This window comes from Amblyraja radiata, chromosome 20, assembly GCF_010909765.2.
Source record: "Amblyraja radiata isolate CabotCenter1 chromosome 20, sAmbRad1.1.pri, whole genome shotgun sequence".
NCBI classification, from domain to species: Eukaryota; Metazoa; Chordata; class Chondrichthyes; order Rajiformes; family Rajidae; genus Amblyraja; species Amblyraja radiata.
Genome location: NC_045975.1, coordinates 9,261,251 through 9,277,269, shown reverse-complemented (window position 1 = coordinate 9,277,269; position 16,019 = coordinate 9,261,251).

Sequence of the window (16,019 nt, the reverse complement as noted above, 5' to 3'; positions counted from 1 at the left end):
TGGCCCGCTGAGTTACTCCAGCATTTTGTGTGTATCTTCGGTATAAACCAGCATCTGCAGTTCCTTTCTACACAGGAACATGCCCTGCATGCTATCTATATACCGCATTCACTGCATACCCAGGTGCCTATCTAAAAGCATCTTAAATGCCGCTATCACATATGTGTCCACCACCACCCTGAACGTGCTTTCCAGGCACCCGCTCATCTTTAAATTTTTGTCCCTCTCACCTTAAAGATATGCCCTCCAGTCTTTGACATTTCTACCATGTGATGAAATGTTCTGACTGTCTACCCTATCTATATCCTTCATGCTTCAAATAGGTTTCAACGTCAAATGAAACTATTAACCGTTCCCAGGCGAAATTGGCACCGGTGTCAAAGGTTGTCTAGGGTGTTGGGGTGAGATTTGGGGGCTTTGTGCGTTCTACATAGGTTTAAGGTGAGGCAAAGCCTTGGACGGTGGTTTCGTGAACCAGGATCACCCGGGGAATGTCCGCCAACTGCAAAGTACACCCCCCTAAATGTTTAAGAAGGAACTGCAGATGCTGGAAAATCGAAGGTAGACAAAAATGCTGGAGAAACTCAGCGGGTGAGGCAGCATCTATGGAGCGAAGGAAATAGGCAACGTTTCGGGTCGAAACCCTTCTTCAATACTTGGATCAAAATCCTCGGCTTTATTTTGGTGAAGGTTCTTTCAAGTCGATCCAAGAGCATAAATGCAGTTGTCTAAAGAGCAACGTTGCGCCTTGGTAGGAACATTGGCGCAATATGAGAGGCGACTTAGAACGCGTCAAAACTTGGATAAAAGAGGAACGATGGGGGGGAGGGGGAAGGGGGTCTAATTTCGTCTTTACTCCGGCCGACACAGCCAGAATACGGCAGCCACGTTTCATACAAACGTGATTGGCGCTTGACATTGTATTGTCCGCCCGTTACCGTTCGCAGAGAACTGCCTCCATGCATTTAAATAAAAATACAGAATTCCCTAATGCTTGCGAATATTTCCTGCCGAGTAACAATGATCCGGCTTACTGTATTTGTGTTAACTGTAGGTTCCTTGCACACCCACCAAAGTTCATCAAAGCACACCGTGCTGGATGGAGAAACTCAGCGGGCCAGGCAGCGTCTGTGGAGGTAATGGACTGCAACAAACTGAGGCTGAAGAAGGGTCCCGAAACCAGAAATGTCGTCTGTCCACACAGATGTTTCCTGCCCCGCTGAGTTCCTCCAACACTTTGTGTTTTGTTCAAGATTCCAGTTCTGCCTTTTCTTGTGTCTCCGAGGTTCATCAATGCCCGTTGATTTAGAGATATATTATTGCATTGCACAAATCATTTAAAATTACGCCGTATATATCGATTTCTAACCTGACATTCCTTTGTATTTTATGGCCCTGCTAAAGGGAGATAAAATATTGCAAACCATCTGTGATGAATCTTCATCAATTCCATTCCATTTCATGAAATTCCAATTCCATTTCCATCATCTCCATAATAGGAGGTGGAGGTAGTGTGAAGTCAAGTCAAGTCGAGTTTATTGTAGTTTGCACAAGTACAGTGAGGTACAGGTACAATGCAAAACTTGCTAGCAGCAGGCATAAAGACTCAGACAAATTATACATACGTAAACATATAAATTCTACAAGACAATGAACATTTAAAAGAATTGTCCAAAAGTCAAGACATTAGAGCAAAATTGAATGAGAATACATAGTGCAAAAGGTGGTGTGGAATGTTTTGTTGCTGAGATAGGATTAGAATTGTCCAGGTCGGCTCAATAACCTGATGATTGTAGGCAAGGGACCTAGTGGTGTGGAACTTCGGGCTTCTGTACCTCCTGCCTAACTGTGTCAACGAGAAGAGGGCACTACCCGGAAAGTGGGGATCCTTTATGATAGATGACACCTTCTGGAGGCAGCAGCTCATGTAGATGCTTTCATTGCTGGGGAGGGCTGTGTCCATGATAGACATGACGGACTAAGGAGAGTTCACCAGTCTCTGCAGTTTCTCACCTTCCCACGCAATGAAATTGCCTGTACCAGTCGATGATGCAACCGGCTAAAGGTATAACATTCTGAGATCTAACAGGAAACCAGAAACAACCAAAAGTGAAAAGATGGCCTGATAGATTGCAGTTTACCCCCATAATAAAAATGGCACAGTGGCACAACTGGTAGAGCCACTGCCTCACAGCAACAGAGACCAGAGGTTCAATCCTGACCTCGAGTGCTGTCTGTGTGGAGTTTGCACGTTCTCCCTGTGACCATGTGGGTTTCCTCCCGGTGCTCCGGTTTCCCCCCACATCCGAAAGACGTGTGGTTTAATTGGCTGCTGTGCATTGCCCCAGCTGTGTAGGGAGTGGATGAGAAAATGGTACAACGTAGAACTAGTGTGAACAGATAGATGATCGATGATCAGTGTGGACTCGGTGTGCCGAAGGCTGTATCTCTAGGTAAACCAAAGTAAACTCAAATGTTCTCAGGATTAATACATTGGTAATTTTTTGCTTACTCACAGTGAGTTTGAACAGGTCTGTGCTTGCTTCCTATGCCATCAATGCCACACCTCTACCGAAGGTTGCCGCATCATACTACTATTGTCTCAGGTCTAGTCAGATTGAAACATTTCCTGCTAGCCGATTTTTTTGCTGCTTATAGAGATAGTCAGTGAAATAAGTCTGAGTTTCACTGAGATAAATGCAATAAATTAAATAGGTCGGGAGAGATAGGGAGCATTAGCAAGTAACCTATTTCCTCATTGAGGTTGAAACCCAAGTGCTGTGGGAATAGACTATTACTCAATAAACCACCACCCTGTCCAGACATGTTTGATTATTCTCTATTCCTTAGAGTTTTTTTCATGTAAGAAAACCTGTGAGAAAATTGGAAAATCTTAGCTGTGCTCATTAAAGAAAATAAGAAAGACTTGCATTTGTATAGTACTATCCACAATACCAGAAAGCCATTAAAAAACTATGCAACCAAATTGTTCAACTTTAGTGGCTGTAGTAGGCTAGGAACTGTGGTAGCCAATTTCCGCACTGCAAGATTTCAAGACATGATAATGATCTTATGAAGATGAACAAGAATAATCTCAGACTCGACACATCAACCATTGCTCTTTCAACAGATACTGCATGATCTACTGGATGTTTCCTGCATTTTCTGTTTTAGATGTACTGTAGGTTTAGGTTTATTATTGTCACATGTATCAAGGCTTTGTTTTGCATGAAATCCAAGCAAATTAGATAATACTATATACCAATACAATCAAGCCAAACTCAAGTGCAATAGGAAGAGCGAATGGAAAGACACAGTGTGCAGAATACATCATTGTAGCACAACGGTTACAGAGATAATATCCAATGTCCGTAATGAGGCCGGTTGGAGAATCCGTACTGTACCCTAACTTATGGAAGGACCATTCAGAAGAGGGAAAGAAGTTGTTCTTGAGTCTGGTAGTGCTCACTCTCAAGCTTCTGTATCCACTCTGTGACAGAGGCAGGGAGAAGGAGGAATGACAGGGATGGGATTATATTGGCTGCTTTCCCAAGGCAGCATGAAGTTCAGATGAACTCAATGGCTGGGAGTCAGATCTATGTGATGGACTGAGCTCCATCCACCACTCTCTGTAATTTCCTTTTTTTTTACACAAAAGTGATGTGGTTCAGTTTCTAATTTTAAAAAGTACAATTTGCAGGTAAGTCTCTTTACCTTTATGCCATTCCATTTGATAAACTGAATTCAAAGTATTTTCCAGTTGATCCTAGATCACTACTATGATAGGTTGTACTGAATTGCATGTCAAAGTATCATATTGGCCATTAGGTCATAATAGGTCACTAATTAGAATTGAATATTCACCCTCTTGCATGCTCTATAAGCTAGGGCATGGTAGCAAAGATGTATTCTCAGTTTCTGGAGGAAGGTACTTAAATGCAGCTATTTATTTAATATTTAAATAGTTATTTTGTCACACAAACCCTTACAACAAACAAAACAGAACTTCCATTGGGTGTTCTGGCAGTTTTGAGTGATGGATAGTGATTTCTTATTATGTATTTGTAAAACAATGAACTAGGCTTGTAAAGTTTTTTAGGAATCAAAAAATTCATTTAGGCCATTTAGACCCTCAAACCCATTTAATTTATTGATAGAATTATTATGGTCTGTACCATAACTCCATTAATTTGCTTTAACTTAATACTGCCAAACAAAACAAATATCCACAGTGTGAGAGGGGAAAATGGGCGATGGCTTACTGGCCTGGATCTAGTGTGGTAGGATGATGAGGTTGCATCTTGCTGACGTCTTACTGGAGACTGGCTCTCAGATCACGTGCCGGGATGTGGGATCAGGGAGTCCACTGATTGCAATGGAGATTGTTGGACTTGTTTGAAATTGGCAGCAAATGGCAACATTGGCAAGAACAATGGGGCATTCAGAAACATTTAAAATTCTTGACCAATTTGAAATATGGCAAACCTGGCACATGGTTCTGCAGTCTGTCAAAGATTCCCAGAGGAATCTTTGGACATAGCTTGTTCTTTTGTTTTGAGCCTTGTTCCTGAACTTTGGGATGCTTTGGGCTAGAAACTTGGATCTCAAGAGTCAAGAGTGTTTAATTGTCATATGTACTGAAACAGAACAATAACATTCTTACTTGCAGCGGGATAACGGATCTGCAACCATGGCATTCAATAGATAACATAATAACACAAATAAAATAGTTCAATAAATTATAAAAAACAATCTTATTGCAAAACAAAACAAAAGCCCGAAATCCCTCACGCAACCAAGACAGTTCATAATTTGATGTTTAATTGTTGTTTGTAGTGTTGAATAAACTGATAGTTGTTGGGAAGAAACTGTTCCTGAAGCCAGAATCACGGTTTTCAAGCTCCTCTACCTTCTTCTTGATGGCAGGAGTAAAGTGGCAGCATGACCAGGATGGTGTGGTTGCCTTTCTGAGGCAGTGCCACCTTAGACGGTGGGGAGGACAGTACTCGTGATGGACCGGGCAGCGTTCACTACATTTTGTAATCTTCTCCATTCTTGGGTATTCGAGTTGTTGAACCAGGCCATGATGCGACCAGTCAGTATGCTCTCTACCTCACGCCTGTAGAACTTCCAGAGATTATTCATTTTAAAAAAAATCTCTTTTGAGTCCTTTGGATCTTTCAATTCAGCTGAGGTAAACCTAAACAATTCAGGACAATAAATATAGATGACAAGCCTGGCGCAGCAAAATTTCGGATATATATCTCGTTGACCACAGAACCTCTTGGACTGCAGCACTTCCTCAGTACCACATGGTTATATGTGCTTAAATCACCGGAGTGTTCTGACAGAGAGGAGAGATCTGTTGAATCTTTGGCACTGACTCCTTTGATATTTCACTCCTAGTTCATTTGCTTGTAGCTACAGAAAAAGAGAGCGTACTTCTCTCTTGACCAAATACATATTTCTGGGCTATTTGTTAAATTTAACAAATGTGCAACATTTATTTCCAAATGGCCACATTTGGAGTATTATGTGCAGTTCTGGTCACCCTATTACAGGAAGGATGTTGAGATTTTGGAGAGGGTGCAGAAGATGTTGACCAGAATGCTGCCTGGATTAATTAGGGTGTATTAACTACATAGAGAGCTTGGATAGTTTTCTCTGAATTTTCGGAGGGTGAAGGGTGAAGCTGGTAGAAATATATAAAATTATGAGAGGCATAGAAAGGTACCTTCTTTCCCCAAGGTGTAAATGTCAAAGACTGGAAGGCATAAGTTTAAGATGAAAGGAGCAAAGTTTAAAGGAGATTTGTGGAGCAAGTTTTTTTTACACAGAGTGGTTGTTGCCTGGATCGAGCTGCCAGTGGTGCTGGTGGAGGCAGTTATGATAGTGGCATTTAAGAGGCTTTTAAATAGGCAGATGGATATACAAGGAATGGAGAGATATGGATCACATGCAGGCAGAAGAAATTTGTTTAACCTGACATCATGTTTGGCACGGACATTGTGGGCCTGTGCCTTTGCTGTACTGATCTATGTTCTATGTAAATGGGTCCAATATGAATAGATACAACAATGAATGATTTGTGAGCCATAGAACAGATGGACAATCCAGGCACAACTTCCTGTTGTTACTGCTTATTTCCTGCAATACTCTGAATGACAGTTTGCTTGAATTCTTTCTACCTGGAGATTCGGAGGCTCCAACCGCAGGTCCGGTGGACAATGACATCGGGAGCCCGCGGGTCCCTGGTGGGAGACCGCTTTTCGGGGCTTCCGCAACGGCGACTTTTCCCGCCCGAGTTGCGGGGTTGAGGATGACCTGGAGCGGGGCCTTACATCGCCCGGCGCGACTTTAACAGCCGTGGGACACTTACCATCGCCCGCCGGAGGCTCCAACACCAAGACCCGGAGCGCGGCCTTGCATCGCCCGGCGCGGCTTTAATGGCCGTGGGACACTTACCATCGCCCGCCGGGGGCTTTGACGCTGACATCGGGTATAGTGCAGGGGAGAGATAAGACTTTGCCTTCCATCACTGTGATGGATGTTTGTGTAAATTGTGTTGTGTCTTGGTTCTTTTTTCTTGTGTGTATGACTGCAGAAACCAAATTTTGTTTGAACCTCAAGAGGTTCAAATTATAACAAATAAATTGTATTGTATTGTATTGTAAAGATTGAATATTGACTCTTTTGACACTCTCATGCCCTCTAGCTTTCGGTTTGGAATCTATACTTCAGATGCCACATTAACGGGAGCTGATGCAACATTGTCACATACACTGACTGCTCTGCATCATATCCAGCTCTGCATTATCCTATTTGAACCACCCAGTTACCAATTCTGTGACCGACAAAATAATCTTTAGTGAACACGTTTCTATATTCTGTGAGGTGCATATATTCATATCAATAAGATGAATTAATAAAGTTAATTGCAAAAAGGAACTATGGTGTTATTTGAATTTCTGGTTATGTCTTGTTCTAATGAAAGCAAATTACTTTTACTTTAGACTTTGGAGATACAACACGGAAACAGGCCCATTGGCCCACCAAGTCTGCACAGACCAGCAATCCCACCATACACTCGCACTATCCTACACACTACAGACAGTTTACAAACCTGTACATCTTTGAAATGAAATTATATTTTCTCTTAATGAAAAATTGAATGTTGCATTCCTATAAGTTGTGTCGTATCATTTTATAACCACGACATGAGCTATTGCAGTTTTGATATAAGAGACAAGGCCAGCGAGGTGTGCACAACAAACTGCCACACCCAGCACTAACATTACAAGCCAGATCATACAATATTTAGGGTTCGGTATTGAACCTATTGTTCATGTTCTTGCCGACCATTAACCACCTATTCACATCCACTTTCGCATCCGCGTGCTATATACTGGGGGCAATTTACAATGGTAAATGAATCCACAAACCTGCACATCTTTGGGATGTAGCAGGAAACTGGAACACCCGGAGGAAACCCACAAGGTCACAGGGAAAACTTGCAAACGCCACACAGATGGCATCTGAGGTCAGGACGGAACCCGTGTCTCCGGCGCTGTGAGGCAGCGGCTCCACCAGCTTCACCACTGTGACATCCTTATGTTAGATTAAATAAATGGTACTAAACAAAGGTTTCTTTTAGTATTGCTTGAACTTTAAAAAATACCGTTCATAATTTAATGTCAAAAGTTCAACTGATATTCAGTCACATACTTCCTGTGTGCTTTCCCCTTTAAAACATCAGCTACACCATAATGAGGAATTAATTCCCCATTTTGCATTCAGAGGCAGAATCTTTTTAAAATCCATGGATCATGAAAAGGCATTTTATGCTTAATCTAAGAAAATGCAAAAAGGCCAAACATGTGCACCTTTCAGCTCATTGAAATCGCCGTGGCCAAAATATGTGATATTTTAACAGCACAATAAATCTGCAAAGTACAATAAAACATCTTGGTTCTCCTCCCCATTAGAGTTGCACAGTGTTTTGCTTTTAACAGGAGCAGATCCAGCTGCAGGAGAATTTTCCTTGTGTCTTTGTGACACCTTCTGCAAATAATTCTTGATCTGAGTTTAATATTCATGGTAGGTATCTGTTGGAGATGATGGAGGTGGGTGTGGTAAAGCAAATGAATAAGCTCCTGTTGAAGGTTTTCTCCAATGAGTTAATGCTACACTTTTCATGTCTGCAGCCTCTCATTGGGCATTTCAATCTACTTTTGTTAGCAATATTCTTTAGTGTATAAAATCATGATCGAAATAGATAGGGTAAACGCACAGAATCTTTCACCCAAAGTAGAGGAATTAAGAACCACAGGACAGAGGGTTAAAATGAAAGTGGTGACGGTAAGGAATAAGCTGCCAGAGAATGTAGTTGAGGCAGATACTATAACAACATTTGAAAGACATTTGGGCAGGTACATGGATAGGAAAGGATTCGAGGGATATGGGCCAAACATGAACAGTTGGGACTAGTGTAGATGGGGCATGTGGATCGGCATGCTGCTACTGCAAGTAAGAATTTCATTGTTCTATCCGGAACATATGACAATAATTCAGATTCAGATTCAACTTTAATTGTCATTGTCAGTGTACAGTACAGAGACAACGAAATGCAGTTAGCATCTCCCTGGAAGAGCGACATAGAATATGATTTCAATAAATAAATCTATTTACATGCATACAGTCGTAGTGTTTTTACTGTGGGAGGAGTGTCGGGGGAGGGGGGGGGGGGGGTGATTGGCAGTCACCGAGGTACATTGTTGAGTAGTGTGACAACCGCAGGGAAGAAGCTGTTCCTGGACCTGCTGGTCCGGCAACGGAGAGACCTGTAGCGCCTCCCAGATGGTAGGAGGGTAAACAGTCCATGGTTGGGGTGAGAGCAGTCCTTGGCGATGCTGAGCGCCCTTCGCAGACAATAAAAGCTCTTGACACTCGACTCCAATGCATGAAGTTCAGCTATGGCTGTACAGGGGAGGAGGAGGTCTAGTGTTTGGTTTAGTTTAGAGATATAGTGCGGAAACAGGTCCTTCGGCCCCGCCAACCAGCAGTCACCCTGTACACGAACAGTATCCTACACACACTGGGAACAATTTACAATTTTACCAAAGCCAATTAACCTACAAACCTATACGTCTTTGGAGTGCGTGAGAAAACTAGAGCACCCAGAGAAAACCCACACAGGTCACGGGGAGAATGTACAAACTCCGTACAGACAGCACCCCTGGTCAGGATCGAACCCAGGTTCCTGCCACTGTAAGCAGCAACTCTACTGCTGCGCCACCGTGCCGCTCCAGGTGTGTATTTGTACTGTAAACTGTAGTTGATTGCAAAGTACTTGGGGCCATCAAGAGGATGTAAAAGGTGTCACAGAGGACAGAGGGTAGGAGTAAGTTGTTTGTTAGTGAGTACAAATACACACTCAAGTGAATAAAACTCCTTTCACCGTAATCTAATATCCAGAGGTGGGTTTCCTGTTAAAACACCAAGATTCCAGACCACCGTAACGTCTAGTCAACAGACCAGCCAATGGCCTCGCACCTGGTCCAAAGAGGTGAGCATGAAACTTGTACCTTGGTGAATACGGAGGCAGCCGTAAAACATGTCTTGCAGCCAGATTATAGACAGGAGTGAATAATCAAACAAATGACCTTCCACTTGTACTTAATTCCACCTTCAGGTTATAATTCACAAGGCTCATCTGGCATTCATGAAACACTTGAATGATGCACTCACAGTTTACGATATCATCAGAATGTGAAATGACTTATAGCCTTGTAACTCACCCCTCGCAATCATTATTCTGTCTCATTTTGTTTCTTTAAGAAAAAAGCATTGTCTCCGCACCTGCCTGAATCGGACATTTCGAACCAATTTACAAAATTCTCTGCAGGTTTAGTGGCAGTTTGAGCAGACATGAGGTGGGATGGTGGAGGAAACAATTGCCATTGATACTCCAGCTAGCATCTATCTCTCCAGCCATTGAAGCTGTGAATTCAATACCGCAGCAAATATTTATCCTCCTTGCGCTGAAGCAAGAACATTGATACTCTACCTAGTATCTACCCCTCCCTGCATGAAGTAAGGATATTTCCATTGTCTCTGCACCTGGACATGCCTTACTGCTTTTTAGACTTTACTTTAGACTTCAGAGATATAGTGCGGAAACAGGCCCATCGGCCGACCGAGTCTGACCAGCGATCATCCTGTACACCAGCATTATCCTATACACCAGGGATAACTTACAATTTTCCAGAAGCCAATTAACCTACAAACCTGCTTTGGAGTGTGGGAGAAACCAGAGCACCTGGGGAAAACCCACGAGGTCACAGGGAGAACATACAAACTCCGTACAGACAGCACCCATAGTCAGGATCGAACCTAACACTACCGCTGCCCCACCATGCCGCCACTATCTTCTGTTGTGCAACGGATAGTGATAAAAGATGTAGCAACAAAGGCAAGTGTAAGAATCCACAATCAGGGCTTATGCTTTCATGAATCATCCATGGCTCGGCCTTCATGTCGGAAGCCACCACTATATATCTGGCCCACCCTCCCACCTCTTCACTCCAGCATAGTAAATAAAAACATTTAATGCTTAATGTCTCCAAGTTTGAAAACAGCAAGTGTCACTACATGCTGGGTTTATATCTATCCTATGTGTTGCAAAGGATGATCTAGTCCAACCTCATACATTCCTTTTGGTTGAACTGAACTGCACCACCAGTATCTCATAGGATGCCTTTATACAGGAGAACACCTTCGATCACCTATCAATCCTGCAGTGGTCTGCACCAAATATCATCAGGGATCTGCAGGCAACGAAGTTGGTGGATTCTCATGGGTGATTTCCCCTTGAAGTCTCTCAAAGTCATTTGGTAAAATGCCTCGTTGGCTCTCCACCAAGCACCAAGAACCCATGGGAAGTTTTTCATCGGAAGTTGGAGCATCGCCGACACCCGACGCTGGCTGCAAGATGTCTGCACTGCTCATGCGAGCGTTGCCCATCTCCACCAGGGTTGCACATTTATCAAGAAGGACTTGGAATAGAAGCATGGGTTTTAGTCCTGTGTAACAAAGCAACTGTGTAACAAAGGGCTTGGAGAGGAATTGAGGATTATAGAAACTGATAAGGCAGGAGAGGGGCATTCAGTCCATTACATCCATGCAAGTCAGGCTACTTCCCATGTCTTGATGTGTGTGGGTAATGGACGGTCAAGTGCTTATTATTTCCTCTGGAATAATGGAAGTTGAGGGGAGACCTGGTAGAGGTACCCCGGTATATAAAATTATGAGAGGCAAAGACAAGGGATACCATCAGAATCATTTTCTTAGGGTTGAAATGTCAAGGACCAGAAGGCTTAGCTTTAAGGTGAGAGTGGTAAAGTTTAAAGGAGATGTGGTGGGCAAATTATTTACACAGAGAGTGGTGAGTGCTTGCAATATGCTGCCAGGGGTGGTGGTGCAGGAGATACGATAGTTGTGTTTAAGAAGCTTTTAGATAGGCACATAGATATATAGGTAATGGAGGGATATGCATCATGCGCCGGCAGAGGTGATTAGTTTAACTTGGCATCATGTTCGGCTTGGATATTGTGGGCTGAGGGGCCTGTTCCTGTGCTGTACTAAGTTCTATATATAATAATAATAATAATAATAATATATCTTTTATTGTCATTGCACATCAGTGCAACGAGATTTAGTGTGCAGCTCCACTGATGTCCAGGAAAGGTAAATAAATACAATACATAAATAAACAAGCTGAATTGATTGACGTGACCATCTGAGGGAGACTGTCCAAAGGGGGTGGGTGGGGGGGGCACTCATTAGGGCCGGTTCAGAGCCGCTATAGCTCTTGGGATGAAACTGTTCCTGAGTCTGGAGGTTCGGGCGTAGAAGGCCTTGTAACGTCTGCCAGAGGGAAGTAGTTGAAACAGACCGTGGCAGGGGTGTGATGAGTCCTTATGGATGCTGAGGGCCTTCCTGAGGCACCGCGTGTGGTAGATGCCCTCCAAGGCTGGTAGCTCTGTCCCGATGATCCTCTGCGCTCTGTTGACGACGCGCTGAAGAGCTCTCCTCTCCGCCTCCGTGCAGCTGAGATACCACACAGAGATGCCATACATTAGTATGCTCTCTGTGGTGCAGCGGTAGAACGTTGTCAGCAGCTGTTGGGGCAGACCAGTCTTTTTTAATGTCCTCAGGAAGAACAGTCGTTGCTGTGCCTTCTTGACCAGCGCGGCGGTGTTTGTGGACCATGTGAGGTCTTCTGAAATGTGAGTGCCCAGAAACTTAAAGCTGGACACTCTCTCCACACTTTCCCCATAAATGGAGATTGGGTCGTATTCTCCAGAATGGGACCTCCTGAAGTCAATGATCAGCTCCTTGGTCTTGGAGGTGTTTAGTGCCAAGTTGTTATTGGCGCACCAGTCCGCCAGGTTCTGCACCTCCGCTCTGTATTTTGTTTCATCACCGTTGGTGATCAGCCCAATCACTGTTGTGTCGTCTGCAAACTTCACGATGGTGTTGGTGTCGAATGCAGGGACACAGTCGTGAGTGAAGAGGGAGTAGAGCATGGGGCTTAGTACACAACCCTGTGGTGTGCCGGTGCTCAGGGTGATGGTGGAGGACAGGTGCGGGCCCAGTCTCACTGCCTGCGGTCGCTCCGTGAGAAAGTTCAGGATCCAAGCGTCCAGGTATATCCAGGTATATTTTCAGTTTTACAAGCACAATAATCCCCAACAGCTTCCATGGGAAGGATTAATGCAGCACCTTCACATTGGGCATTGCAGAGAATCCTGAGCTCGGTTCTGAGCACCATGTTCTGCAAAAGATGTCAAGAAGACTTCAGTAGATTTGCTGGAGCGGTTCAGAGGAATGGGGGGTGACTAGAGAATTTGAGATTGTCCCCCTTAAGGTTAAGGGGACACTTAATGGAAGTGTTCATAATTTTTGATAGATTAGATGAAGTGAAACCATGTTTACTGCCAGCAGGGTCAGTAATGAGAAAACTTAGACTTTAGATTTAAGGGAATTGGCAGAAGCAGCAGGGATGAAGCGAAAGTTTATTATGAGTTGCTAGGATGTGGAATGATTGCTAAAAGGCTGATGAAAGCTGGCTCAAAAGTGACTTCCCAAAAGGAACTAGATAGATATCTGAAAGGAAAGATTTGCAGAGCTTTGGAGGGGAGTGGAATGGGTCCAACAGAACCATACAGGGCAATAGCAAAGAGGAAAATGGGTCAGGAATTATTTGTGAGTCACCTGTTAATAAATAATGGGTATTAAGTACAACGGGAATGTGGTTGGCATTTGAACTAGCTTAAATTATTCTCAATATACCAAATTGTTGAAATACTGTTAAAATCTTGTGTTTACAGAGTATTAAATATACGTTCACAATTAGAAACTCGAAGGTCCAATAAACTGTATTCAAAATAAACTAATTAAACAATTAAAAATAAACTGTTAAACAATTTAGTGAAGGCTTGGTATACCCAAAATGCTGGAGTAAATCAGCGGGACAGGCAGCATCTTTGGCGAGAAGGAATGGGTGACGTTTCGGGTCGAGACCCTTCTTCAGTCTCGGACTCTGAAGAAGGGTCAAGTGCTTATTATTTCCTCTGGAACAATGGAAACGTTACCCATTCCTTCTCTCCAGAGAGGCTGCCTGTCCCGCTGAGTTACTCCAGCATTTTGTGGTTTACCTTCAATTTAAACCAGCATCTGTGGTTCTTTCCGACACATTGGTGAAGACTTGTATTCAGATGGCACACGGCTAGATCTTTAAGAAGGATTTAAAGCCCTTCAAATAAATGAGTATCTCCATCATGCAGCGCATTGTGGTAAGGAGGCCCAACTTGGCCACAAACACCAATGAAATAAACAACAACTTAAATTGTTCTGCTTTTGATTAATTTACGGATGTTGGCTTCGTCATTAGGGGAACATCCTGTTTAAGAGCTCTTCAACAGCCAACAGGACATTGGTTGACTATCAAAAGTTAACTGCTCTATATCGGTGAGACCAAGTGCTGGCTTAGCAATCGCTTCACCCAACACCTCCGCTCAGTTCGCATTAACCAACCTGATCTCCCGGTGGCTCCACACTTCAACTCCCCCTCCCATTCCGAATCCGACCTTTCTGTCCTGGGCCTCCTCCATGGCCAGAGTGAGTCCCACCACAACTCCACGGTGTTAAAGTCAGCAGGCCCAACACTCCGGGGGGGAGGGGGGGTGGGGGGGGGGGGGGGGGGGGGGGGAGAGAAAAGATGCATATCCGTCCAGGTAGGTGACTGGGAAACAGTTTCCCCCTATTCCCCCCCACCACTCTCCACATAAAAAAGACTTAGAAACTTTTAGAACATACTTGTAGACACACTAAAAATAACAAAAAGGGTGAAAGGACTAACAGCTGCTGGCGAGGCTGCCACTAAGATGGTGCCACCCGATGATACAGGTGGATACATGGACCCGATGATCCATTAACTATTCCTCAGCCCACTTGCCGAACTGATCAAGATCCTGCTCCAATTTTTGATAACCATCTTTGCTATCGACGATACCACCCGCTTTGGTGTCATCTGCAAACTTACAAATCATGCCTTCTGCAATCTCATCCAAGTCAAAAAACTGTGTTCAACAAAAACAAGGCTGTGTGCATTAATCCTGTCTATGCCAACCAGAAATCAACCATCTGTAGTATATTCCCATGACAACACTGACCTCATGCTATTAGAATGATCTATATGTTCCATCCATTCCTCCCCATCCAACTTAAAACTAAAGATAGACACAAAATGCTGGAGTAACATAGAAGCATCTCTGGAGAGAAGGAATGGGTGACGTTTCAGTTTGAGACGCTTCCTCCTTGCTGTTCCTTCCTACACGACTTAAAACTAACCTGTTTTTTCACTTTCCCAATGTTGACGCGGGTCTTTGCCCCACACTTTAACCCTGCTGCCTGACTTGCTGAATATTTCAAGCATTTTATGTGTTTTTATTGCAGATTTCCATCATCAACATTTTTTGTTAACCTTCACTTACTTTAACTAATTCTGTGTGTGTGTTGGACATTGGGGTGACATTGAACAAGAGCCCTGTGTAAAAGCCAGCTCATTTCTCATTTTCTTCACATCATGGAAAGCATGATTTATCCACACTTCTGTACTCCCTCAGGTAAAGCAGGATTGTATCGAGAAAGCAGGAGGATGAGGTTATTTGGCAAAGAGCTACAACAGGGATAAAGGAGATTTGTGGGGCATGTTTCTTACACACACAGTGATAGTTGCCTGGCACATGCAAGGGTCGTTGATGGAAACAGATTGATACCAACATTTAAGGCGGGCAGGGATGGAGAGATATATTCCACATGCAAGCAGGTGGGATTCATTTAAATTGGCATCATTGTTGGTATAGACGTCATGGACCGAAGGGCCTGCTCCTGCTCTGCTCTATGTTCTATGATAATAGGCAGAATGACCTTCCTTACTGTATGAATTCATGTTTTCAATTGTTTCAAACCACATGTTTCTAATTAATATCTGGAAGGTTTTTGTCCTAAAAGTGTTCTAAAGAATGGCTGTTAGCCAAACTGTGGGGGCACTTCAATGATGCTGGATGTTCGAACAATGCATGCAGTGTGATTTAATGTTTGTGTTCAGTGCCGTGTTGCCTTAATGTATGTTATCTGTTTGTCTGTCGGTGATCCTGAGTGGGATCCAGAAAACAAACACACATTTTGTAGGGTATCCTGTTGAAATAATTTCAATAATACTGTACATTTGTGTAACCTTGATCTGCATTCCCCACATTTACTTCCAAAGGAAGTTTTATCTCAATCATAACATGAGAACATTTCAAATCTTTTATGTCAAGGACCCGTGCTGTTGTTTCCACTGCCGACTAATAGGTTACTTCCTGTGCTTTGGTACTTTCATTTTTCTTAAAGACGTGACAGACATGGTTCTTGTTGAGGATGCTCCCATATATAACGCGGTCATTTCATAA